The sequence below is a fragment of the Globicephala melas genome, chromosome 15 (genome assembly GCF_963455315.2).
Source record: "Globicephala melas chromosome 15, mGloMel1.2, whole genome shotgun sequence".
NCBI lineage: Eukaryota > Metazoa > Chordata > Mammalia > Artiodactyla > Delphinidae > Globicephala > Globicephala melas.
The window spans coordinates 17,229,002-17,255,093 of NC_083328.1; the positions used below are offsets into that span (position 1 = coordinate 17,229,002).

The 26,092-nt window shown below is 48.6% G+C and overlaps 1 protein-coding gene across 4 annotated transcripts in view; it reads right to left on the minus strand.

The window, feature by feature from the left end:
- The window catches only part of KATNIP (katanin interacting protein), a 200,656-nt gene that overhangs the window by 149,214 nt on the left and 25,350 nt on the right, over positions 1 to 26,092 (minus strand). The window lies entirely within an intron of this gene.

The following is a 26,092-nucleotide window of genomic DNA, read 5'->3' on the forward strand; positions in this document are numbered from 1 at the left end:
ACAGCACACACCACACAGGAGGCCGAGAGGCAGAGAGGCTGACCTTGACGAAGGCCCAGCTCCCTGGGCGCATCACCCTGGTGACCCAGAGCCCCAGAGACTGTCTGATGGCCCACTGGGTCTTGAACATACACAACTAACAATCTACGAAAAGGAGAAGGTCGATTCCCCAGCCTTGCCACTGTTCTTTCCTCCCATGTCCTATAAAATCAAGGACTCTGAGAAGACTTGGGCTTTACTGTTTTCTCCACACTCATGATTTTGTGATCTCAGTTGTCCCAACCAGATGGAATCCAGGTCAGTTGTTTAAGAGGGGAAGCTCAGGCTTCCCTGGTGGCACAGTGGTTGAGAGTCCACCTGCCAATGCAGGGGACACGGGTTCGTGCTCCGGTCTGGGAAGACCGCGGCCACAACAGTGAGAGGCCCACGTACTGCAAAAAAAAAAAAAAAAAAGAGGGGAAGCTCATCTTTCTCTTGCCATTGTAAGAAAAACGCATGCTTATTATAAACAACTCAGTCATTACAAAAATATATGACCCCCCCCAAAAAAATATATGACCCAGAGAGTGAAGGCTCCTTTAAAGCAGACATTTGTGGTTTCCTGCTTCCTCTTCCGGCCACAGAACTCTGAATTTCTTCGGGGGAACCATTCGGCCCCCTTTTTTCAGTTCACTGGCTTCCTTAGATGCCCATGAAAGTTCCTTTGGGCTCCTCTTGGGTCACATGACCTTGGCCTTGGTCTCAACCATTAACATAGTTCTCCCCTCAGCCACAACGATTCACTAGTCTAGGGATGAGCCTGAGCATGGCCCTTGAAAGTCAGCCCTGGGACTTTGCTAATACTCCTGGGGAAAAAGCTGTTCTCTTTCCACTGGGGTGCTAAAGTGATGAGACGCAGGCCTGGAATTGCCTGAGAATGAAGTCAAGAAAGAAGACAGCAGATCCCAGAGATGGAGAGGAGAGATTCCCAATAATATAATTTGAGCCCCTGGATCCACCCATGCCTGAAGAAGTACTGGAACAACTTAGTTATTGCTTTAAAGTTTCAGCTGAGTTTCTGCCCTTCGTAGCCAAAAGAATTATAAGTCATATACCGTAACCTGACCATTAGAGATAACCCCTATTAGAATTTGTTACAGCTTTATGGAGGGATAATAAATGTATAATAAACTATACATATTAAAAGCAACATGTATATACCAGTGAAACCCCCATTACAATCTGATACATATTTCTCTAGATGTTTTTCTTTGTTTACAATATACATATGTTCATATTTATAAATACACAAACACACACATTCTTTTAAACAAAAGTCGGATTATACTGTTAACAATGCTTTGTAATTTTCTATGTTTCTTAACTAACTTTTTGCCAAGGAGTGGATTAAAGGGACAATATCAGCTTCATTCTAGTCACAAGTCATAGAGATTAAGTGTTAAATGGTAAGACATTTGTAAGAGAAACACAATTGGTGTGAAAATCCTAACGATTATCATGGGAAGAAGAAAAAAAAAGAATCTCCATCATTCTGTTCTTAGCGCCTCAAAATCTGGCCTTAACCCCACTAATCTACCAGAACTCTCCCCAAGGGTGACTCATAACCTCCTTAAGCAAATATAATAGCTCTTCCCAACTTCATCCTTTTCGACTGCTCCGGGCCATGGGGAGCTGTTCCCACCCATCCGTCCCCAAATTCCCCTCCTGTAGCTTCTGCGTTTCTGAATGAGCCTCCTTCCCTCCTGCGCCTTCTCTGGCTGCCCTTCTTCCTTGGCCTTGGACGTGGATGGTCACTGTCTCTGTCCATCTCACCTCTCTGGGTCTCTCTCCCTCTGTCTTCTCTTCTTCCGATACAAGGAAATGGGTCCCCTGGATGGGGAAGCCAGAGAGTCACTGCTAGTCCAGGGCTGACAGCCCAGTCCCCTTCTCTCCCCTTTTCCTATAGGACTCCAGGTTGTGGCCATCTGCTTCCCTCTTTCCCTGTCACCCCCACTTTTCCTCCCAGGCTCCCCTCTCTCTGGGCCACCTGGGGACAGGATGCTGTACTCCCATCTTCTCTCACCCGATGTCTCTGAAGCCTCTGGATTTTCCTGGGGTTTTCCGGCTTAACTAATCTGGCCAATCAGGAAGTGGGGAATAATAAGAAAGGGTGATTTTATGAAATCATAAGAAATTTAAACAAACTAGCAATAGGTGTTCCTATTCCTATTTCCCTGGCTTCCTGAGATGCCCAGAGATGTTCCCTTGTCCTCCTCGGGACTGAGCCCTGCCTCACCTTGACTGTGAGAAAAGCACTGTGACCTCCGCCCTCTGGACAGCTGGTTGGTTGCGGGACACTGGGTCTGGAGAGGATTCTCAGTTCCTTCCACAACAACATGTGCACGATGCGGACAGTTGACGCAGCAATTCCATATACATGATTCTCCTTTGATCTTTGCAGCAGCCTTTGAAGTGGTTATTAGTACCCCATTTAAGATACAAGGAAACCCATCCCATGCATCTCCCCGGAACACGGATCCTACTCCATGGCAATTTACATAACCATTTTGAGATATTAAAATGACCACTGATATATTATGGTATGCAATGAAATAGTCAATGACATTTTTAGATGAAATATGAGACTTCAGAGGAATCTCAGCGTGGGGCGGGCTGTCCTGGGCTTTTACCTCAGACCCTCAGGGAATACATTTATTCGCCTCTGCTAGCAGGGAGATGTCATAGGAAAGATTTGAAGAGCTCAGGCATATATACAGCCAAACTGCTCACCAGCCCCGTGCTTCTCAAATGCTGATGTGAACACAAATCACCTGGGGATTGTGCTGAAATGCAGGTTCTCCTTCCGTAGGACTGGGAAGGGTCCCAAGCCCACACGTCTAACAAGCTCCCAGGCAATGCCCGTGGGCCACACTTAGCCAGCAAGGCCCTAGACCAGCCCAGCTTATTCCCCACTGTTCACGATACGCCCACCTCTAATCAGATCAGCACTGAACTTGAGCTGTGAAGAATGTGAGCTTTGGAGTCCAGGCCTGGCTCCAAGTCACAACAGTGCTATTTGTTTCCTTATCGATCAAATGGAGGTAACAATAGTACCTGTCTGGTTGGATTTGTCTTTCCCTCACAGGGTCAAAGGTGGGTTGGATGCAATAACAATAAAAAAAACATAGCACAGTATCTGGCACTTGGGTAGCTCTCAATGAACGTTAGTTACATTTGCACTTATGGAGTTCCATTATTTAACTAGTACTATCCTGGCCCCTCCCCACTCCTAGCCAGCTCATTGCTATCCTGATGCCTTAATCATTCGATTCCCTTTCCCTCCAGCCTCCACCCAAATCCTCTCCAAGGCCCAGCTCAGCTCCCCAATTCTCCACGAAGCCTTCCCCTACCATTCTCACCCCCGCTCACTTCAGCTCATTTTGAAACCCTGCAATTAGTATTAAATTATATACAATACAGCGTGAAATCATATATAATTAAGTGCTACACTGTAAGCCTTTAACTATATCTATTGCTCACTCATTATCTGGGGATTTGGAGACCTGGAGGTGAGTCCTGAACTCTGCTACTTACCTTCTCTGAGCCTCAGTTTCCTCATCTGTAAAAAGGGAATAGTAATAAGGTCTACCTGGCAGGGCTGCTCTAAGGATTAACTAGGAGAAAAGTAGAAGTAATTTAGGATCCGTTTCTTTCTTCTTATTATTGATTCCCCAGCTGGATTATAAATTCCTGGAGCACAGAACTGGGGAAGGAGGGGACCATCATGTGGGGAGCCTGGAGTCCTGGGTTCGGGTCTCAGCTTCAACAACATCCAGCTCCGTGATGATAACTGCTAAGGCTGACTGAGTACCCACCTGGCTAACCCTCACCCTCGTCAGACATCAGACACTACTTCTCCCCAGCACGGCATATTTCACTTTGCTGAGGCTTTATTTCTCAGGCTATAAAACGGAGGCATTAATTAATATTTAAGGCATCCCACAAAGGTGGGAGAAACTTAGAAAGCGCCAGGTTTATCATCACTGTGTTTCAGCAAACACTGATCAAGTGTTTACTGTGTGGCTGTTACCTATGCAATGAGGGTTTAACAAAAAACTGACCCAGCGTGCGTTCAGATTCCAACGTGCCTGTAGACAGTACCCAACTGCCAGCCAGGGGCCGATCTGCACAACCCTGCCCCCATCCCTGTTGTGTGCGGTGTGAACGGCACCCCCTGCTTTCATGTACCCAGTCAAGCAACACACACTGGCCAGGGGTCCCTAATATGGGGGATGGCCCGCAGCGGGCTCTGGGCACATCGATTCAACTGACTGCACAAGGGTACTATTCTGGGAAGAGAGTCCATAACTTTCATCAGATTACCCAGGGTGTCTGAAGCCAAAAAAAAGAGACAAGTGATGACAGCAAAATGTATAAAATGTGAGGCCAAGGATCTGAAGGAGGGAACAGAGGAGGCCCCTGAGGGCACGGCCAGGCCCCAATCCTCGGGAGTCACCTTCGAAGCGTAACTCACTAACTCACTCTCCCACTCCACGTCCAGTCCATCAGCTCCACGCGAAAAATACCATGTATCCAAAAGCTGACCACTTCTCCCCACTTCCCCGCTACCACACTGGTTCAGGACCCTTCACTGGCCTCCGGCTCCCGCCCTCACCCCTACAGTCCGTTCTCCTTTCTACAGCCGGGGGTCCTGATGAAAGGGAAGTTGAATCATGTCACTTCTCTGCTCTGGACTCTGCACGGGTCCCAGCGGCCACCAGGCCCTGCCCACTGGGCCTCCATCCACGTCCCTGACCTCCTCCCACTGCTCCACTGTCCTCCTCATCACTGCAGTACCCGCAACACCCAGCATGTGCCCACCTCAGGGCCTTAGACCCACCGTTCCTTCCCCCAGGTAAATACCCAGATTCCTCACCTCCTCAAGGCTTGTCTTAGATCTTACCTTCTCGGGGAGGTCCTCCCCAGCCATCCTATTTAAAATTGCAAGCTGTGCGTGCGCGTGTGCGCACATGCGCGCACACGCACACACACACATACACGTACACACTCCCAACCGCTCACTAATAATCTCTACTTTATCTTATTCATCAAGCCTTTTGTTTATTGGGCCATCCCCTGCACTAGAATGGAAACTTCATGAAGGCAGGGGCTGCATCTCTTTTGATCACTTGTGTATTCCAAGCCCCTAGGACATTGTCTGGCACACAATGGGCCCTAAATGAATAAATAAGGAGACATCTGAGCTGAGATTTGAAAGTTGAAAGGTTTGCTGGGCAATAAGAGAAAGGCATTCCAGGCAGCTGGAGCAGCACAGGCAAAGGTTTGGGGGCCTGAAAAAGCCTGAAACGTTCATGGATTGGCCAGAAGTTGGGTTTGACTAGAGTGATGGGTGTCGGGGAGGCGTGAGTTAAGTACGGGAAAAGGTTTAAGGAATTTGGACGTGATGCGAAAGCAAAGTCCCACTGCCATTATTGTTATCCTTATCATCTTTATCCCTAATGCTGGCCCCAGAGATGGTGCAGAATTTTATCAATGGCCATATTATTAATTCTCTCTGGGGGAAAAAGAAATGGAATTGGAGAGAAACGCCAAGAATCAGTTATACTTAAAGGAACTCGACAGAGTCTATATTTCAGGGATCACGTATTCCTCTGAGGCCAGAATATTGGAATTCTCCTAAACAGGGTTGATTTAGCGAGTGCCAGAGCCTGAGCTGCATTAACGAGCAGCTTAGAGCATAGGGCTGGTTGCCAGGGCTGGAGGACATTGAGGACCTGACTTTGTAGGTGTCAAGTCCCAGCGGAGAAGAACAATAACTTGGAATGGTCTAATAATGAGCTGTGAACACACTGTGTCGGGGGCACCACAGAGTTCTTGAAGCACTTCCGCACACCTGACTGACTACTCCACCTGCCCTGACCCTCCCCCTCCCCCAATGCCACATCTTAACTGAGGGATGATTTATGAGCGACAAGCGAGGTTACTGGAGCCCAGTCTTTGGGCCGCTTTAATGACCATTTATGATGCTCTCTGTGGTGCTTATTGTGGCTGTCTGCAATAATGCTATGCCCTGGGGTCATTATCCCCATTTTACAGAGGAGGAAACTGAGGCTTTGAAAGCTGAAGCGAATTGCCCAAAGGCCATGTTCAAGTGGAGATGGTGGACATTTGTTGTTTCTGTCGGTTTAGCATCTATTCATTTTCTTCTAGTTACATCGTCTTGGTTTTCCTTTGGGAAACCACCTCTCCTCCACTCTCAGTCCATGTGGTGTGGGTGGAAATAACACTGCTGGCACTTCAAGGGCGAGCACATGACAGAGGCCTGGCCACTCAAGGCCAGGCTACTCTGGCTAGTCCGTTTCCCTGGCCATGTGACTGGTTTAGGACTAGGCACATGCCCAAAGCCAGGCCAACAGACTCAACCCAGGGTCTGAATGGTTGAATCTGCTGGAAAAGTCCGTCTTCCTCTTCCCCTGGAATTATTAGCTGATGTGAGCTGAGAGCTACAAGGGCCACCAAAAGGAAGAAGTCATTTTTTTTAATTTATTTTTTTGGGGGGAGTACGCAGGCCTCTCACTGTTGTGGCCTCTCCCACTACGGAGCGCAGGCTCAGCAGCCATGGCTCACGGGCCCAGCTGCTCCGTGGCACGTGGGATCTTCCCGGACAGGGGCACGAACTCGTGTCCCCTGCATCGGCAGGCGGACTCTCCACCACTGCGCCACCAGGGAAGCCCAAGAAGTTATTTTTTAATCAACGGATTAGGTTCACTATTATGAATGTTCTTCTATGTTCCACGAAGAGATTTGTCCAAGAGTGATAGCAACATAGAGGGAGCAGAACTGAGGACACAGAGAGACAGACCAGATAGAAAGTAGAACTTCTTAAGCGTGTTCAACCCCCGTAACCAGCCCCGCGTGGAGCCAGCGCTATCTTGGACTTCTAAGTCACAAGAGCTAATACATTCCTTTCTTTACTCAAGCCACTCTGAATTGTGTGTGTGTGTGTGTGTGTGTAACTCACACTTGAGTGAGTTCTCGGTGGTACAGTGGAAGAACTAATACTCAGAGGTGTCTGAATCTGAAGTCTGCCGTGTCCTACAGCCAGAGGAGCATTTAGTAGAGGATTAAAATAATTCCTTAATGAATATTCTCAACGATGGCCCTAAGCCCACAGAAAGCGACGATCCAAATGTATCTCACAGTACAAAACTCCTACTCTTCCTTCAAAACCCACCCCAGTGTTCTCCCAGTGATTCTGTTCTTGGTGTCCCGGTGCTGTATAGTAAGTCCTTAATGCATACTAGTTGAATGAAAAGGTATAGCTCTGAGTTTGCTTTTTGCGGCTTTTGCTGACATATCAGATGTACTCCCATCCTCAAAACAAGAACAATAAATACTCCGCATCTAGTATGCTTACATTGCGAGACCTAAAGCGATGGCTGAGACTGCCTCCTAGAGGTGGATCAAAACAACACAAACACTGAAGCAAAGGTTGGAGTGTCGCATGCCCTGGGTAGATGTGCCAATAAAAATCACGTGCTATTCGCATACCAGGTAGATAATCCACAGAAGACTTTGGCTTATTTCTCAAACGCCTATGCACCATTATTTACTGCAACCAATGTACACCTTGAGATTTTATACTTAGTTTCAGGTTTGTAGAATATTGACGCACATCCAGAATCTAGGGCTTCCTCCTGGTCTCCAGGACGTGGTACGCTGTATCTTTATGAAAATGTTTTTCTTCCACGGCTATCTAAAAAATCATTTTCAGTACATAGCCACTAGAAAATAATTAACGTTTCTTTGTATTCTCAGAAAAGTTTCCTTGTAAGATGGCAATGTGTATTATAAACTATCTTTTAGGCTGGCAAATATAGATTTTTCTTTTTTTAATCTTGAATGAGCTTGCTTCAAAAAGGAAACTTTATATTAACGCCATAAATGGAAAATCATTATCGCCTGCCATAAACCGAAGGCAAACAGAAATACGGCCCTGCTGAAATAGAACGTTTACATGCCACCTGCAGTGCTGTGCAAGTGTGCAAACCACGCACTGGGAAGCTCGGTGCCCGAAATTCCACGTCCACACAACCCCGAGAGGCGGGAGGCGCTGACCTCATCTCCCCAATTCATTTGTTCACTCAATATTTATTGAACACCTCTTCTGGACACACAGTGGGCACATCAAAGTCTCCACTATCATGGAGCTCACATTCTAGCAAGAGGAGACAAGTAATTTAAAAAAAAAAAATAATAAATATATAGTATGTCAAATGATGCTCAGTGCTATAGAAAATAGGAGGTAGAGAAAAACAGAGGGAGTGGGGAGGGAGGTGCTATTTTAGCCAGGGGGTCAGAGAAGGCCTCTGGTGAAATGACTTTTGAGCAGAGACTGAAGGAAGTGGAGGAGATGAACCCCTATGGGAATCTGGACAAAGGGGGTTTCCAGGTGGCAGGAACAGCAAGTGCAAAGGCCCTGAGATGGGGGGCGGAGGTCATGGTGAGGACTCTGGTCTTACTATGAGGTGACCAGGAGGCTAGTGGAGGGTTTTGAGCAGACCTGCCATGGGCTGAGGCTGTTCCCACCGTCCACCCTGAGGAGAGCTTGGGAGGGGACGTAGGCCTGCAGGGCCCACTGGAAGCCCAGTAGTGTAAACAGCCTCTGACTGCTAAGGAGGGAACAAGGCACGCCTGCCCTTGAACTCCCAGACTGGTGCTAAACTGATTTAGGGCGGCTATTACCTGTCAGAGCCTCTAATCCCACAGCACCCGTCGCTTGGCCTGATGAGAGGAGAGAGGCGGCCTGGGTGGAATTTTCCCTCCAATCTCTGCCTCCACCACTTGATTTGCATCCGAGAATTTTTCCTTCTAACGGAATGAACCTCTCACAGAGCGCATCCATCCCCAGGACCTTACCTATCACCTCCTGCCCAGCAAGCTGGGCTGCCTGAGTGGACGCTCTCCTCCCAGGGCTGCCCCGCCGCCCCCTAAAAGGGGAGCACTCAGGGCCCCTCCCCACTGACTCAACAAAGACTCCTTGAGCTTCTCCTCTGGGTCGGGTGCTGCGCTAAGGGCCCGAGACAGAGATGGATGTAATCTGGCTCCACCACCCTCCTGACCTCATTCCCACCTCCTGCACGCCCCTCAGCCCAATAGCTCTTCAGGCTGTTTCTCAGAGAGGCCCCTTCCTCCTCAGGGCTGAGGTACTTGCTCTTCCCCCTGCCTGGATGGCTTCCTCTTGTTCATGGGCATGTGTGGCCCTTCTTGGGGCCTCTTCTGACTGTCCCCGGCCCTCACAGCCTCCTCGACGTGGCAGTACTTCCCTCTTTGGAAGTATCTCTGTTTGTTTGTTTGTGGTTCCCCTGCTGGGATGCCAGACCCATGAGGGCAGGGCCAGCGTATTTGTGGAAAGGAAGGGATGAAGAGGAAGAGAGAGAGAGGGAGGCAGGAAGACAAGATCCCCGTCCTCAAGGAAATTAGAGGAGCAGCAAAGACACTGCTCTGAGGCCAGGGAGTAGGTGCTGTGCCGGGGGCGGTGGGTGGAGAGGACGGGTCCTTGGCACCGCTCCGGGGTGGGGCAGGCCCTGCAGAGGAGAGGACAGGTGCCGACGCTAAGGAGCTCAGAGGTGGACGGGGTGGGCAGGGCATTCGGGCGGGAACAGCGTGTGCAAAGGCCCGGTGCCAGGAGACCCTGGGAGCTCATCTCGGGGCTGGGGTGGAGAGTGGTCAGAGCATGCTGGTTGATCGCAGGGGAGAGCCCTGGCTTCCGACATTCCAGCCAGCTTGAAGCCCGATGAGGGACAAGGCCTGTTTGCGCCGATGACAGGTGCTGAGTGGTGGGGAAAGCCAGGAAGGGAGTGAAACGTTCTGCTCAAGTCTAGGGTGGTGCAGTGGGGCTCAGGGTCCCCATTTTGATGTTGTCTCACACACTAGTCGAGATTTCTGCCGTGTGAGATCCTGGAGATCCAGGAATGTAAAGGAGACGGTTCGCCCCCGTCTCCTCCCTGATCACGTGGGGCTGTGATCCTTTCCTCCCTCCCTCTGTCTCCCCTTCCCCCTTTTAGTTTGACTGAGCACCTCCTATTCCCCACGGGGACAAGTTCCCTTGCCTTAGGGAATGGACCATCTAGGGAGGGAGGCCAACTTTAAGCAAACGACCCCACCACCAAAGTACATCGTCAGCCATTTCTGGAGGCAGGTGCATGGTGCCTTGAGAGGTTTTCAATGGGAAACACGACTGTGGCAGGGAGGTGAGGTGACGCTCCATGGAAGGGTGACAACAACCACGATGTGAAGGACGAACAAGTTAACTTACGGGCGCAGAGCGGGGTGTGCTCTAAGCAAAATGAACGCACGTGTGAAGGCCACGTGGTGAGAGGGAGCAGAGAGTAAGAGTGAGACAAGCAGGGATGTGGGACCCTTTGCTGCAGTGCTGCAGTGCTTGCACCTGGACAAATGTCTCCTCAAGCTACAAAGAAACTATAAGGGACTAAAAATAACTGCGTGCATGTGCACTTGGGGCAAATTATAGACAAAAAGATACAGAAAGACCAAAAAAAGCCCCAACTGACACTTCTGAAGGGCCGGGAGCAAAAGCAGGGTACTGCGCATGCCTACTGCACTCACCACCTACGGGGTGGGCAAACCACCTAAGCCACGCCTCCGACCCCACCCCGGGACACACCGCTACCCTCACCCCATATAGGGTACCGGCTCCCCCCCCACCTTGGGGAGCAAGTAAGGGGACCTGTTACTTGTTCTTGCTCCTTCCAGTGGCTGCAGGGGCCTCAGTAAAGCCTTGCCTGAATTTCTTGTCTGGCCTCTAGTCAATTTCTATTGCTTGGGGAAGGCCAAGAACCCTGGTCGGTATCAAGAGGGACAAGGAATGACAGAGGGGCTGGAGCCGGTGGGCAGGGGAGCAGGGGTTGACTCAGGACTGAGCGGGCAAGACCACCATGTGGGCCACAGCAGGGAGTTTTTCCCTTAAGCCCAGACCAATGGGAAGCCACGTGGGGTTACTGGGGTAGAGGGTGGAGGTTGGAGTGAGAGGCAGCCGGGAGTGGGTGCTGTGGGTGTTCGGACAAGAGGTGTCAGCCACATGGAGGAAGCAGGGAGAACATGCTTCCAAGGTGAGGGCGGGGGACCTGGTGATGGGCTGGAAAAAGGAGGCGAGGAAGAACGAAGTATTGATGACTGTGCAGCCTCTGGCCTGGGTAACTGGAGGGGCGGTGGTACCATTCTTGGAGAGGTCAAGGCTGGAGGAAGGGCGAGGTTGAGGTTGGCTTGGAGCAGTCATGTGGCTACTCTGAGGCACCCAAGAGGCAGAGTTCGTGGACTGGCGGTTGGAATGTATAGGTTTGGGGTTCAAGGTGCATCGCACAATTAAGATGCCCCTTCCTCCCTGCTCACCATCCCAGGCTGGGTTACACCCTCCCTCAGCTGTGCTCCTGAAGCATCTTCACAGACTGTTCCCTGTCAGGACACTGATGAAAGCCACCATGGACATGGGCCTAGGTGTGTATAGTGGACTCTGTGCTATGGGCCCAGATCACCCACTCACACCCCAGCTGCTGGGAGCTGTGTCCCCTCCCAGAGAGAAGCCTGTCTTGCCAGTTATACCTGATCTCTGATACTGATTAATGACAAGGGTACAAAGACCCAGGCTCCTTGCCTCAACTGGGAACATCTCTGAAGGGCCACCCATCCCCACAGCTCCCTGTGGGGTCAGCAAGGCCGGCATCACAGTTCAGCTCCTTCCTCTGTCCAACCCTGCTTCCCTCATCCTCACGGGTGTTGGCTCCTGAGAGCCCTCCCCAGTCAGCCTCCTGCATGCACATCTCCATCCCACAGTCTGCTTCCTGGGGACCGACGGCAGTTACTTGACCATGAACTCCCAGGGCAGGGCTGAACCTTGTTACATCAAAGGCCATTGGTAAACGCAAACTGAACTGAATGGACAGTCCTGACTCAGCCAGGACTTCCCACAATGGTCCTGAATCCAAACAGGACAGACCCAAGTCCCCCAAAAATGAATTCCTCAGACCACGGGGCCCAATATTTAATTCTGAAACATGGTTGCCATGAAGGTGTGTGACATAGGTCCTCAATTTCCAGGCCTTAGTTCGACAGCTAAACAGCCAAGTTGGGTGGTCAGGACTTGGCTGTGAACCCAGGCACCTGGGTAAGAATCCCATCAGGCTCTTTGGAGTGGGAAAAGATACTTGTTCCTAAGTTTCCTCAGCTGTCAAACTGGGATGCCATCCTAGCGGTGTTGTTCATAATAGCCCCAAAAGTGGAAGCAACCCGGGCTTCTCTGGTGGCGCAGTGGTTGGGAGTCCGCCTGACGATGCAGGGGACGCGGGTTCGTGCCCCGGTCTGGGAAGATCCCACATGCCGCGGAGCGGCTGGGCCCGTGAGCCGTGGCCGCTGAGCCTGTGCTCCGCAACGGGAGAGGCCACAACAGTGAGAGGCCCGCGTACCGCAAAAAAAAAAAAAAAAAAAAAGTGGAAGCAACCCAACTGTCCATCAATGGCTGAATGGATAAACAGGCTGTGGCATGTCCCTACAATGGAATATCATCTGGTCATAGGAAGGAATGAAGCCCAGGCACATGTGGCCACACGGCTGACCCTGAGAGCATTATGCTAAGTGAAAGAAGACAGACATAAAAGGCTACATATATATGAGAGGTCCGAAATAGGCAAATCCACAGAGACGGAAAGTACCAGTAGATTAGTGGTTGCCAGGGAACGGGGGAAAGAGGAACTGGGAGTGACTGCTAACAGGTACAGGGTTTCTATATGGGGTGATCTAAATGTTCTGGAACTAAATAGCAGTGATGGTTGCATAGCTTTGCGAATATCACTGAATTGTACCCTTTTTTTTTTTATTTGCTGCGCCATGAGGCATGCGGATCTTAATTCCTCGATCAGGGATTGAACCTGTGCCACCTGCAGTGGAAGTGCGGAGTCTTAACCACCGGACCGCCAGGGAAGTCCTGGAATTGTACACTTTAAAATGGTGAATTTTGTGTAACATAAATTGTATCTCAATAAAAAAAGGCAAAAAAAAAAGTGGAATGACGATTAAAAGCATCCACCTTATAAACACAAAATATTTAGAATATTGCCTGATGTGTAATACATGCTCGATAAATGTTAGCAATGAAGATGACGCTGATGAGAAATATTTCTAAGTTTCTAATTACAATGGCACAAAACCTGAACTTGGAGTTGACCCTAGACCCAGTTCCCTGAGCTAATATACCACAAAGTTAACACCCGCCTGAAATTCATGCAAAGAAAAGATGACGTAACTTTTCAAAGGCTGCAACTTTCCTTTTCCCGTGTAGGAAGGGGAGAGCAGCTGGGTGTAGGATTCGGTCTGCCTCAGGAGTGGGACTGCAATCACACCCTCAGAACAAGCGCCAAGCTGGTGACAAACACAACCTTGGGCGTGCACCAACCCTTGAATGTGCCGTCGAGGGTGGCAGGCAAAGGATGCTATCAGGCTGGGGTCAGGATAAGGGGCCCACTGATGGAGGAGATGGTCTGCTCTAATAAAAATAGCATTTTTATAATGTCTTGATTGGTGTGTTTGTCAAAAGGGGATGACTCCAAGCTGGTGAGGAGGGCTAGGAATAGAAACTGGCTGACAGGGAAGAAGCCAGGCGTGCAGGCTGCAGGAGGGATGGTATTTCATTTGTGCTAATCTATTTTCAGGAGGAAAGGAAGGGATTGGGAGCATCTCTCCCAGCCCCTAAAGTAGCCTGTGTCCTCTCTGAATGTGGGTTCTTAAGAGCAGAACAGCAGCCCACAAATTCCCTTCTCGGCTTCCTGCTCGCTCCTTCCAACCCACAGCCTGCCACTGTGCTTTGCTCGACAACACACATCCCTGTGGCCTCCCTCATGAAAAACCTGCCACAGCTGGCGATTAAGGTGACTTCAGGGAGCAACAGCAGTCTCCACTAAACAAGACAAAAAAAACCCCGAACAGCTTCGGTCTACTCAGACCCAGCCATTTCACTCCTTGGAATCTATCAGAAAGACTCACACAGGTGCCGGAGGAGGAATGTACAAAATGCTAATGCCCTCCATCTGGAAAATGACTAAGTAACCCACAGTCTGTCCATAACATACCGTAACAAGTTTAGAAAAATCTGGGTTTGTTTGTAACACCGAGGATGGATCTTGAAGACACCGTTCAGAGAAGAGAGGCAAATGACAAGTTACAAAAGCACATATGACACGTTCATTACGACACCGTTTTGTTAAAATACATACACTCCCCAAATACCACGTATATTTTATGGATACACTCGAGTATGTGGATGTGCAGAGAAAGGTCTGGAAGAATGCATGCCAAGCTTGTGACAACAATTAGTCCAGGGGGGGAAGGCTGGGATTAGGGAGGGTTGGGAATTGGCACAAGGGACTCCAGGCTTATCCAGAGGGTAAAAAATATTTTCTTAAGGAAGCTGTTTTCTTGTATTACTTGCCTAACTAATGACCTCCATCCACCCATTTCCCTTCTCCAAAAAAGTAAGGAAAAAAAAGATCAATGGTTCCAACATTCCAGACAGATGCAGCCTGACATGACTTTTCCCCAGAATTCCAGATTCCCATACCCAGCTGCAGGTTCAATCGAGGTCTTAACAGGGTTTAAGCTGAATTCCTGATCTTCCTCCTAAAACCCGCCCCCACTCTCGTGCCCATCTTAGGAGATGACCAATCTCTCTGGTTTTCAGACCAAAACTTAAAGTCCTTCTTGACTCCTCCTCTCTCTCCTCCCCACTCATATCCTGTCCAACCACAGATCCAAGCGACTCCCTCTTCACGATGCTTGGGACCTGGCGCCTTCTCTGCTCCTCCACTGCTGCACCCCCCAAGTCCAAGCCACTGTCACCTCCACAGAGTTTCTGCAACAGCCCTGACAGGTCTCCCCATCTGCCCTTCCCCACTGTCTGTTCTCCACATACAGACAGGGAGCGTATCCTGCTAAAATCGGGTCCTGGCCCTTTTTCACTGAAAATGCTCCCATGACTCCCCTCTCACTCAGACGGAAGCCCAAGTCCTTACTAACGGCCACAAGGCCCTCCACGACCTGGCCTTTGCCCCTCTCCTCGCCTCCCACCACCCTGCCCCTCATTCCCCCAGTTCGGCCTCCACCCTCGGGCCTCTGGTCTTTGCTGTCTTCTCTGCCCAAAGCTCTCCCCTCTCACCTCCTCTGGTCTCTGCCTGAGGACCTATGTAACATAACAAGCCGCCTAGCAGCCCCCATCCCGCTTCCCTGATTTATTTGTTTCCCTGCTACCCTTTATATTTTGCTCATTTATTTGCTTGGTGTCTGCCTCTAAACACTGGAACACAAGGGTGTGGATTTGTGTCTGTTTTGTTCACCACGAAATCTACAGGCCCCAGGGCAGTGCCTGGCACACAGTAGGTACTTGACAAATATTTGCTAAGTGGACGCATGAACCGATTACTCTATGCTGGTCATAGGTGGTCTACACATATTATCTCATTAAATCACCACCACAACAACTAACAAAGTAGGTGGTATTACCTCCATTTTACAGTTATAGAAACTGAGGCACAGAGAGTCACCAGGGAAAAAGTGGCAGAGCTGGAATCTGAACCTAGTTTTACTGGGCTCCAAAGTCTGTGCTTATCCTCTTAAGTATCAGTTCCCTCATCAAAGTTGTGTGTGAGTCCTGTGATGGCCAGCACTGAGGCATCTGCGGAGTCACCAAAGAAACAAGCAAACCAACCAACCAACCAAGGGTCTCAGAGCCCTGATCTGGGACATGGTGAGGCATTAGGTGGGTGCTTGAGCTGCCCCGCTAGAGACACAGGCCAGCCTTCACCACAGGCACCGCCCTGGGACCACGTGGCCCGGTGTAAGGAACAGAGCAGCAACAATACAAGCTTCAGCATCAGATAAACCAGGATTAAGTCTTGATTCCTCTACTTACTTGCCATGTGACTCTGGGCCTCCCTGTCATTTTAAAATGTGCAAATGTCATGGGGCAGGACTCTGGATGTCACCTGCCCCATGGCCACCAGGTCATAGCACTGAGACTCCTGGAGGTCATGTCCGGACAGTGTGATCCCACCACTGCCCAGGAGCAGGCACCTGACCCAAGCAGAGCCAATAATCCCGGGGAATTGGGACTAACAGGCTCAGGGAAGATCTGGCTGTTTTCTCAAAGGGGGAATATGAACTCAGAGTTGCTGGTGGGATTATGTTCTGCCAGGTGAACTGAGAAACAGAGAAAGCTGGTTTGCACCCAGTGAGAAGAAGGACACAGGTACTGACAGATACAAAGATAAGAGCCATAGAGAGAGGATTTTCTGGGACCTCAGGGGCCGCAGGCATGGGTTCACCACTTTTGACACCGTTTTTGTCATCGTGCCACCCAGATGCATCCCTGCCCTTGGCTTCTGGGAAGCACCTACTCTTTAGAGCTTTGTAATGAAGTAACAGAGTTTAAAAAAATAAACTCCATCTTTAGCAGAACAGGGACTAAGTCCTAAGTAATACAAAGACTTACCTTATAGACTTGTTATAAGGAATAAAAATAATATATGAAAAATGCTTACCTCAGTGCCTGGCCTGTAAGTAACACCCAATACATGGTTGCTAATATTATTATTATAATCAAGCCACAGGGACAGAGTATTACAGGAACTGGACAAATTAATCATCTTGCCCAGTCATCTAAATTACTCTTCCCCTGAGGGGCGGCATGCCATGGGGTTCTGTCCTTGGTCGTATCCCAGGCCGTAATTTTAGCAATGGTCAGATCTGGCTGTTGAAGGCTGTTTATTAAGTCTGCAGATGATATTCAGATGGGTAGCACACAAAGCAAACTGGATGACGGAATCTGGGCTCAGATCAATTTCTACGGGCTAGAGATGGATCAAGAACAGGTTGATAAAATGCGTCACGGCCAAGGTAAAGGTCCTATACCAGGAGAGGCACTGGAAAAGTCTGCTTGAGAAAAGTTCACGAGACAAAGGCAGGGCTTTTAGCTAATGTGTTCAGTATGAGCTAACAGGGTGACGTGGCTGCCAAAAACGGCCACCACCACAGCAAACATGATGAGTGTGTTAGAAATTTTGTCAGCATCAGAGAGAAGAAGGGAACTCACATGCTTCCGCACCTACTGTGTACCAGGCCCCACCTTAAACACTTGACACGCTACTGCAATTGATACTTTCATTAACCTATGAGGGGGGTGTTATAATCATTGTTCCCATTTGACAGGTGAGGAAACTGAGGCTTAGAGAAGTGAAGGGACTTGACCAATGTGTTGATAGTAGAGACCAGAGTTAGTATTGGAACCCAGTTCTTACTAGAAAGTACACTCCATCTCCATAGTCTACACTGATCTGTTCATAGTTGGAATACTCAGTTTGGTTCTGACACAGTGTATTTTTAGAGAAAGATGAACTTGTCCAGATGAAGGTGACCAGGAAGGTGAAAACGCTAACGAGAAGTCACCTTGAGACTGAATCAAGTTGGGAAGACCAAGAGCAAGTTCACACATCAGCCTCTTCCACCTAAGTTCACAGAAATGACACCACTTAAAATTCATAAGAGCACAGGAAGATATGGGGGGGTGCTACTGGCAGCTTTAAAATGTTGAGAAACTCCTGAGAAATGGATGGCAGACAGAACTGGATTAATGAAAAGAAGCACAGGCCAAATCCGAAGCTAGAAAGGACTGCTGGGATAGGGGAAGGTGGTCTTAGGCTGCTCCAAACCTAGAGGCAACACATTCTCCAGGGAGAGGAGGGGGCCTAAGGTCAAAGGTCAAACAGACTGATTGAGAACGCCTGTGGGGATGCTAGGAAGTGGCCCTTGAATCCACCCAGCTTGTAGGAGCTGTGACTGTGGGTCTCTGGGACAGAAAGGCAGGATGTGTCCAGAAGGAAAAGGAAGAGTCTGTGCTCAGAAGATACACTATTAGCATCACACTTCTTGTGGCAATTTCCACCCCTCTGTCCACAATCACTGGCAGCAAATTCAAGTAAAAAGAAATAGCATCCACAGAGAAGAAAACAGGGGATCAGGTTACACAGAAGAGCACATATTCACAAATCACCAAACATTCCAGGAAAACTCACACCATGAAAGAGAAGCGCCAACTCAACAAACGGAACTAACAACCAAAGAAACAGAGATAACGATGCAAGCAGAGACATTAAAAATACATTTAATCTTCTAGAGAGATAAGAGAGGATGTTGACTCCATCAAACAAGAGCAACCTACTATGCAAAAGAATTTGAAATAATGAATAAAATATTTAATCATCAAAATAAGAAAAAAAATCAAAAGTTAATGAAGAACAGAATAGATACAGTTATAGAGAAAATTACTGAGCTGGAAGGTCAGGCAGAGGTATTTCCCCCCAAAACACAGGAAAAACACAACGAGTACTGGCAAAAACAGCATAGGCTGTTAATATCCACTATTAGCAAGGTCTTGGAGAGTCCAGCATTCTCAAATATTTTTTTTTTTTTTTTGCGGTACGCGGGCCTCTCACTGTTGTGGCCTCTCCCGTTGCGGAGCACAGACTCCGGACGCGCAGGCTCAGTGGCCATGGCTCACGGGCCCAGCCGCTCCGCGGCATGTGGGATCTTCCCGGACTGGGACACGAACCCGTGTCCCCTGCATTGGCAGGTGGACTCTCAACCACTGCGCCACCAGGGAAGCCCATTCTCAAATATTTTTAGCAGGAGTATAAATTATTAGCTTTTCTTATGAGGCTATTTCTAGATTTCTTGCCACATGGGCCAAACAAATCCCTGTTGTTAAACCAAGGGTCAGCAAATTATACCCCACAGGGCAAATCTGTCCCACTGCCTATTTTTGTCAATAAAACTTTACTGGAACACAGACACACTCATTAATTGACATATTGACTATGGCTGTTTTCATACTACAATGACAGAGTTGAGTAGTTGTGACAGAGACAGTGTGACCTTTTACATAAAAAATTTGCTGATCCCTGGTTTAGGCCATTGTTAGTTGGGTTTCCTGTTCTTTGCAGCCAAATGCACTCCCAACTAAAACAACGACTAGAATTGTATAAATAGAAAAAAACCCAGAAAGATGAACATCCTACTGATAATAGGTTGTTTCTAGAAAGGGGAATTAAGTTGGGGTATGTTTGAGAGCAAAGTTTATTTAATGAGCAAACTTGAAATTTTAAAAATAATGACAACTAAATTATTTTAAAAATTTGCAATTTAATTTTTCTAATGAAAGAATAACTGAAGGTTTAATACCACAGTGGTAAAGAGTGAATTACTGATACATTTAATAACATGGGGCTTCCCTGGTGGCACAGTGGTTAAGAATCCGCCTGCCAATGCAGGGGACACAGGTTCAAGCCCTGGTCCGGGAAGATCCCACATGCCGCGGAGCAACTAAGCCCGTGTACCACAACTACTGAGTCTGCACTCTAGAGCCCGTGAGCCACACCTACTGAAGCCCGCATGCCACAACTACTGAAGCCCACGCGCCTAGAGCCCATGCTCCACAACAAGAGAAGCCACCACAATGAGAAGGCTGTGCACTGCAACGAAGAGTAGCCCCCGCTCGCCGCAACTAGAGAAAGCCCGCACGCAGCAACGAAGACCCAACGCAGCCAAAAATAAATAAATAAAATAAATAAATTTATAAAAAAACAAACAAACATGGATGAATCTCACAGATATGTTTAACAAAAATAAAAAGACAAAAAAAGTGCTTACTCTGTGAATCCATTTATATGAAGTTCAAATACAGGCAAATCTATGCTATTAGAGCCAAGATAGTGGTTACTCTTGGAGAGGTGTAGTAACTGGGAGGTGGCATGAAGATGCCTCCTGCATCGCTAGGAATGTTCCATATTTTGATGTGGGTAGTGCTAACACAGGAGTATTCATACATGAAAATTCACAAAACTGTATGCCAAAGATTATCCCCTTTATTGTATATGTTATACCTCAAGAAATAAAAAAAAACTGATAAAGAATAATAGAAGGTAGGCATTTCTAATTGTCTCTTACTATGATCCTAATCCTGAAATATATATAGTTGCATAGGGAAAAGCTAGAAGGGGAAAAAAAAAAAGTAAGAGTAATTATATAGGTGGTAGGATAAGGACTAATTTTTGTAGCTTTCTGCTTCTTCTATTTTTCTACAATCAGCATGCATCAGTTCTGGAATCAGAAAGATATTAAAAATGTCTAATGCTGGCCCCACTGAGGTAAATGCCTACAAATGTGACCCTGCCTCCCCCAGCTACCCCAGCTGATGGAACATTCTATGAAGGGGATCCAGTGGTGGGTCTTGAATAATAGCATACATTTAAACAGCACTTACGGGTATGGTCCTAAATACTTCATGTGTATTATTTAATTCTCTCAGCAACCCCATGAGGTGGCACTATGCTTTCAGCTCCATTCTGCAGACAGAAACTGAAGCACAGAGAGGTTATGTAAACTGTCAAAGACCTCACAGCGAATTATGAGATAGAACCAGGATGCAAACCCAAGCAGTCCGACCTGGACCCCTTCCCTACCCTTGACCAGTCTTGCCATTCCATCTCTCATGTGCCAAGCCATCTCCCAGGGCATCAACAGAGTATGAGCAGCCCAAAGAAAATTTTCTGAAAGAGCTTAGGCTTCTATATTAAAAACATAAAGGCAGGACTTCCCTGGTGGTGCAGTGGTTAAGAATCCGCCTGCCATGGCAGGAGACACGGGTTCAGGCCCTGGTCCAGGAAGATCCCACATACCGCGGAGCAACTAAGCCCACGAGCCACAACTACTGAGCCCGCGCGCGCCTAGAGCCCATGCTCCGCAACAAGAGAAGCCACCGCAATGAGAAGCCCGTGCACCTCAATGAAGAGTAGCCCCCCCGCACCGCAGCTAGAGAAAGCCCGCGCGCAGCAACGAAGACCCAACGCAGCCAAAAAAAAAACCAAAACCAAAAAATCATAAAAGGGCATCAAAGTAGTCATCCTGGGAAAAGAAATGGAGAACTTTGTTGAACTTTCCTATACTTATTTCAGTTTTTGTTTTGAAATACATAGTGGGGGGCGGGGAGGGGCACATAATCTCTTCATTGGCCTCTAATGGGAATCTAGCCATCATTAACAGCGTTTAGCTGGAAGTCAGTGTCAGACTATCTCAGCCCATCAGGTGAGGAAACCGAGGCTTCCATTTATCTGGCAATCACTGCCCTGGCCTCCCATTCACCCGCCCAGCTCTATGGTCCCAGGAGCCTGGGGTCCCCCAGTCTAGCTCTGAGCCGGCAGCAGGGTCCGTGGGGAGGAGAGGGGAGAGGCAGGGGCGTCCTGAGAGGGGCTGGGTGTCCCATGTTTATCTCCCTCAACCTCACTGAGCCCTCAGGCACCTGAGGAGGAAGGACTGATAACGCCCATTTTACAGCTAAAGAAACTGAGTCTGGGAAGGGTGAAGAAACGTGCCTAAGCTCCCCCACCTGCCTCCACTTTGCCACGTGCACAGAACGTGCGGGAGCAGCTGGGCCCAGTGCTTGCTGTGTTAACTGGGGCAGGTGGCCTCCTTGCCCTGAGCCGACATTCCTCACATGCGAGATGAGGATACTATCGCTTACCTCACCGAGTACTGTGAGCATGGACGTGAAAGCAATTCTTTATTTTTTAAATAAATTTATTTATTTTATTTATTTATTTTTGGCTGCAATGGGTCTTCGTTGCTGTGCACGGGCTTTCTCTAGTTGCGGCGAGCAGGGGCTACTCTTTGCTGCGGTGCGCGGACTTCTCATTGCAGTGGCTTCCCTTGTTGCGGAGCACGGGCTCTAGCTGCGCGGGCTTCAGTAGCTGTGGCACACAGGTTCAGTAGTTGTGGCTCACGGACTCTAGAGCGTGGGCTCAGCAGTTGTGGCACACGGGCTTAGTTGCTCCGCGGCATGTGGGATCTTCCCGGACCAGGGCTTGAACCCGTGTCCCCTGCATTGGCAGGCGGATTCTTAACCACTGCGCCACTAGGGAAGCCTGAAAGCAATTCTTAACAATTGCGCTATTTGTCCGCTTTACCACACCCACTACACAGTGGCCAGGTGATGGACAGTGGCTGGGCTTTGCCTGCCCACCAGCCTTTCCCATTTCTTCTGGTAACTGGATCTTGATGGTACTTTGGGAAAACACCCCTTCCTTACCATGTGCTTAACGTGCGGACTCTCTTTTGCTGAAATTGCTGAACGAATTGTAATAATGCCAGGAAAAAAGTAAGAGAAGAGGAAGAAGCCTCTGTCACTCACTCACTTACTACATGTCAGGCACCATTCAGAGTATCCCTGACAACCAGCAGAGGTAGGTGTTGCTCTCATCCCCATTCTACGTATGAAGAAACCAAGGCTCAGAGGCAGATAAGCACTTGGGTCAGTGATGAGTCAGGATTCGACCCCAGGCTATCTGGTTCCAGTGCCTGTGTGGTTCTCCCCACTGCACCCCTGCACCCATGAGCTATCCAGCCTCTATGCAGTCGGCCTGGAGCTGCCAGTGGCCAGTTTACACTGAGCAGGACCAGAAGCTGCAGAATGGCCACGTCTTGGAAGAAGGCAGGGTCAGAAGGACTGAGCCGGAGCGCCTGGATCCAGCCATTCCTGACGTGGTCCACCCCTGAACTTTACAGCTAGGTGAGGCAAAAAAGGATTCCCTGTTTTGCTGACGCTGGTTTGAGGAAGGCTTCTATCACTTGAACAGAGCCTAAGAGACACAGCTTGTGAATCCTAATGAAGTTGAAATTCACAGGACCATTGGCTCTTATCAGACCCAGAGTAGTCACAGAGGAAACGGAGGCCCAGAGCGGGGAGAGTGAGTGTGCCTACCGTCAGCCACGGTGACTCAGGACTGGAGCCCAGGTGCCCTGGCACTCTTACAGCCCTCGTTCTGCTCCTCCAGAGGTGTCCCCAGACTGAGAAAGAATTCTACGGGCGCATTTTCACCCTGGACACATACCTTTCATCAGTAATTTGCAGGAAACTTCTTCCTTTAGATAGTATCATTCTTTTTTCTAATCATATTCTGTATTCTATAAAGTGATTTAGGGGGGCGGTGGAGAGGTGAAGGGAGACTCAGGGCAATTTCATGCCTAAGATCTGAGGATATAGGAAACTTTGATGATGCTCTGGTGAAGGGCACAATGCTTATCCAAAACCGACTCAGGAAGAAGAAGCTGTCAACATTATCTCCTTCTGGTCACAAATTGCAGCTCTCTGATGGGTTTTTTTCCCCGAGTTTAATCTTCTGCTGGGAGCTCAGCTGATACCAGGAAGGTTTTAGACATGTCAATCTCCTCCCTGGCATTTTATCAGAAATTGATTCTCTTTGCTTTTCGAAGCTCAAGTCTTGGCCTTGCTGTTTAACTTGGGTTACAGGCACGGCATCTGTACATACGCTTCCTGCAGCTCCCAGCCTGATTGCAGGGGTCTGGGAGTAGGTGGTGATTCAAGGGCAAGGTAATTCTCACAGGAGGGATTATGTGCTGTTCTGTCACACCGAAGGGCTGAGGAACAATGGCCCAATCCGTGTCCTGCTTTTTTTTAAGAAAGAGTTCTCATCCACTTCCGACTCGGAAGGGATTAACGAGCCATTTTGCCCTCAATATAATACTTATTATAACAGCAGTCCTAAATTATAATACTCAACACTTATCGAGTTCCTAGTAAGTGCCAGGCACTGTTCAAAGTACTTTACACGCATCAGCTCACTGAATCCTTACCTCACCCCTAGGCTGCAGCTTCTATATTATCCCTACTCTTTTTTTCTAATTTTTATTTTATTATTTATTTATTTATTTTTGGCTGTGTTGGGTCTTCCTTGTTGTGTGCAGGCTTTCTCTAGTTGTGGCAACCGGGGGCTACTCTTCACTGCAGTGCACGGACTTTTCATTGCGGTGGCTTCTCTTGTGGAGCCCGGGCTCTCGGCGTGCGGGCTTCAGTAGTTGTGGCGCACGGGCTTAGTCACTCCGCGGCATGTGGGATCTTCCTGGACCAGGGCTTGAACCTGTGCCCCCTGCATTGGCAGGTGGATTTTTAACCACTGAGCCACCGGGGATTCCCTATATTATCCCTACTCTTTAGAAGAGGAAGTCAAGTCACAGACAGGTTAGGTATCTTGCCCGAGTGACGGCACGAGCCTAGGAATCCAGGCTGTTTGGTTCCAGGGCTCACTTGGCTACGATGCTTCAAACCCTGCCATGTGACTGCCCTGCCCTGCAGAAATCAGAAGCTGTTCATGTCACCAGGGCCCCCACTTGTCCAAGGTCTCAAAGCAATGGAGACCAAGAGCACAAGAAGCAAAAAAACTGACGACGGTAACTTCGCAACTGGGAACACATTTGGGAGTTGGATGTAAAATGGATTTAGTTCTTCTCTGCCCAGAAATGTGAACTTTTTCCAGAAGAAGTGCAGATTTGGAATGTCAGCTGTCACATCAGACAGGCTCTTGTAATGCAGCACCATCAGCTTACATTGTCTTTTTTTTCTCCCTTCCTTAAAAAAAATTTTTTTTTAACATTTTAAACAAAGCAGTGGAAATCTGTAAATATGCAAGGGGCAGCTCCTGATTCCCCCAGGAGACTGAAGCTGCAAGAACACTGAGAACTGAAATGAGGAAAGGGGAGGATCTCCAGGCTAGCGGGGTCTGAAGTTTACAAGAAGAGTCACCAGTCCCACTGGCCTCCTGCAATTGGCCAAGACAGGTGCTTGGAGTTGAGGGCCCGTGAGAGATGGCATTCAGAAATCGAGGTGCTGGACAGGTCCCCAAGTCCTTCTCAGGACAATGCCCTGCTCCCACTCCCTGCTGAGGAAAGCGGGCTGGGGAACTACAGCAGAGGCCACTGAGTGTGGGTGCCTCCGCCAACGGTAGCCACACTTGAATCTGGTCAGAATGCTACCAGGTGTCTTGGAACAAAAAACTCTGCCCACCTCGTGCACTGCTACAAAACAAATCAGAAACACTCATCTAGGGCTTCCCTGGTGGCGCAGTGGTTGAGAGTCCGCCTGCTGATGCAGGGGACACGGGTTCGTGCCCCGGTCCGGTTGTATCCCACATGCCGCGGAGCGGCTGGGCCCGTGAGCCATGGCCACTGAGCCTGCGCGTCTGGAGCCTGTGCTCCGCAACGGGAGGGGCCGCAACAGTGAGAGGCCCGCGTACCGCAAAACAAAAACAAAAATAAACACTCATCTGAAAAAGCATATCCCCTGTGATCCCTTAATTCTATTTGCAAGAATTAACTTTTGGCTATTCCTGCACAAGTGTACCGAGATGCCTGCTCTAGAATATTCTTTCCAGTACTCTTATAGTAGCAGAAGACTATTGATAGCCTAGATTAGTCATTAACCGGGAACTGCTCATGTATTTATGGACAGGCCCACGATCCTTTATATGTCATTTTTTTAGAAGCAAAACCAGATCTGAACTGACATGAAATTTAAAGTCTTGATTTACCCCACACAGTATGAATATTCTTATTTTCCTACAGATATATTAACATATTTGATTATAGAGTGCTGACCCAGGCCATACTGGGATGGTATTACTTTCTAAATTCTAAAAAAATGAAACACATTTGGCCCCAAAGATTTCATATAAAGGATTGTGTTTCTGTGGATTCACAGTGGAGTACTAGGCAGCCATAAAAAAGAATGGATGAGGGACGTCCCTAGCGGTACAGCAGTTAAGATTCCACACTCCCAATGCAGGGGGCCCGGGTTCAGTCCTTGGTTGGGGAACTAGATCCCCCATGCCGCAACTAAGACCCGGCGCAGCCAAATAAATTAAAAAAAAAAAAAAAAGAATGGATGAGATTTGTACTATAGAATGTTTTCTAAGACATGTTGTTAAGTGAAAAGAAAAATCCAGAACAATGTGTATTGCATGCTATCATTGTGTTCAAAGGCAGGAGGTAGAGGTAAGGGCAGAGGGGATAGATAGAATATTTCCGGAAGGACACAAGAAATTGATTTCAATGGTTGTCTCTTGGGAGGGCAACTGGGGGGCTAATGTTGAGTACTGTACCCCCTCAATGCCCTTTAGCATCGATT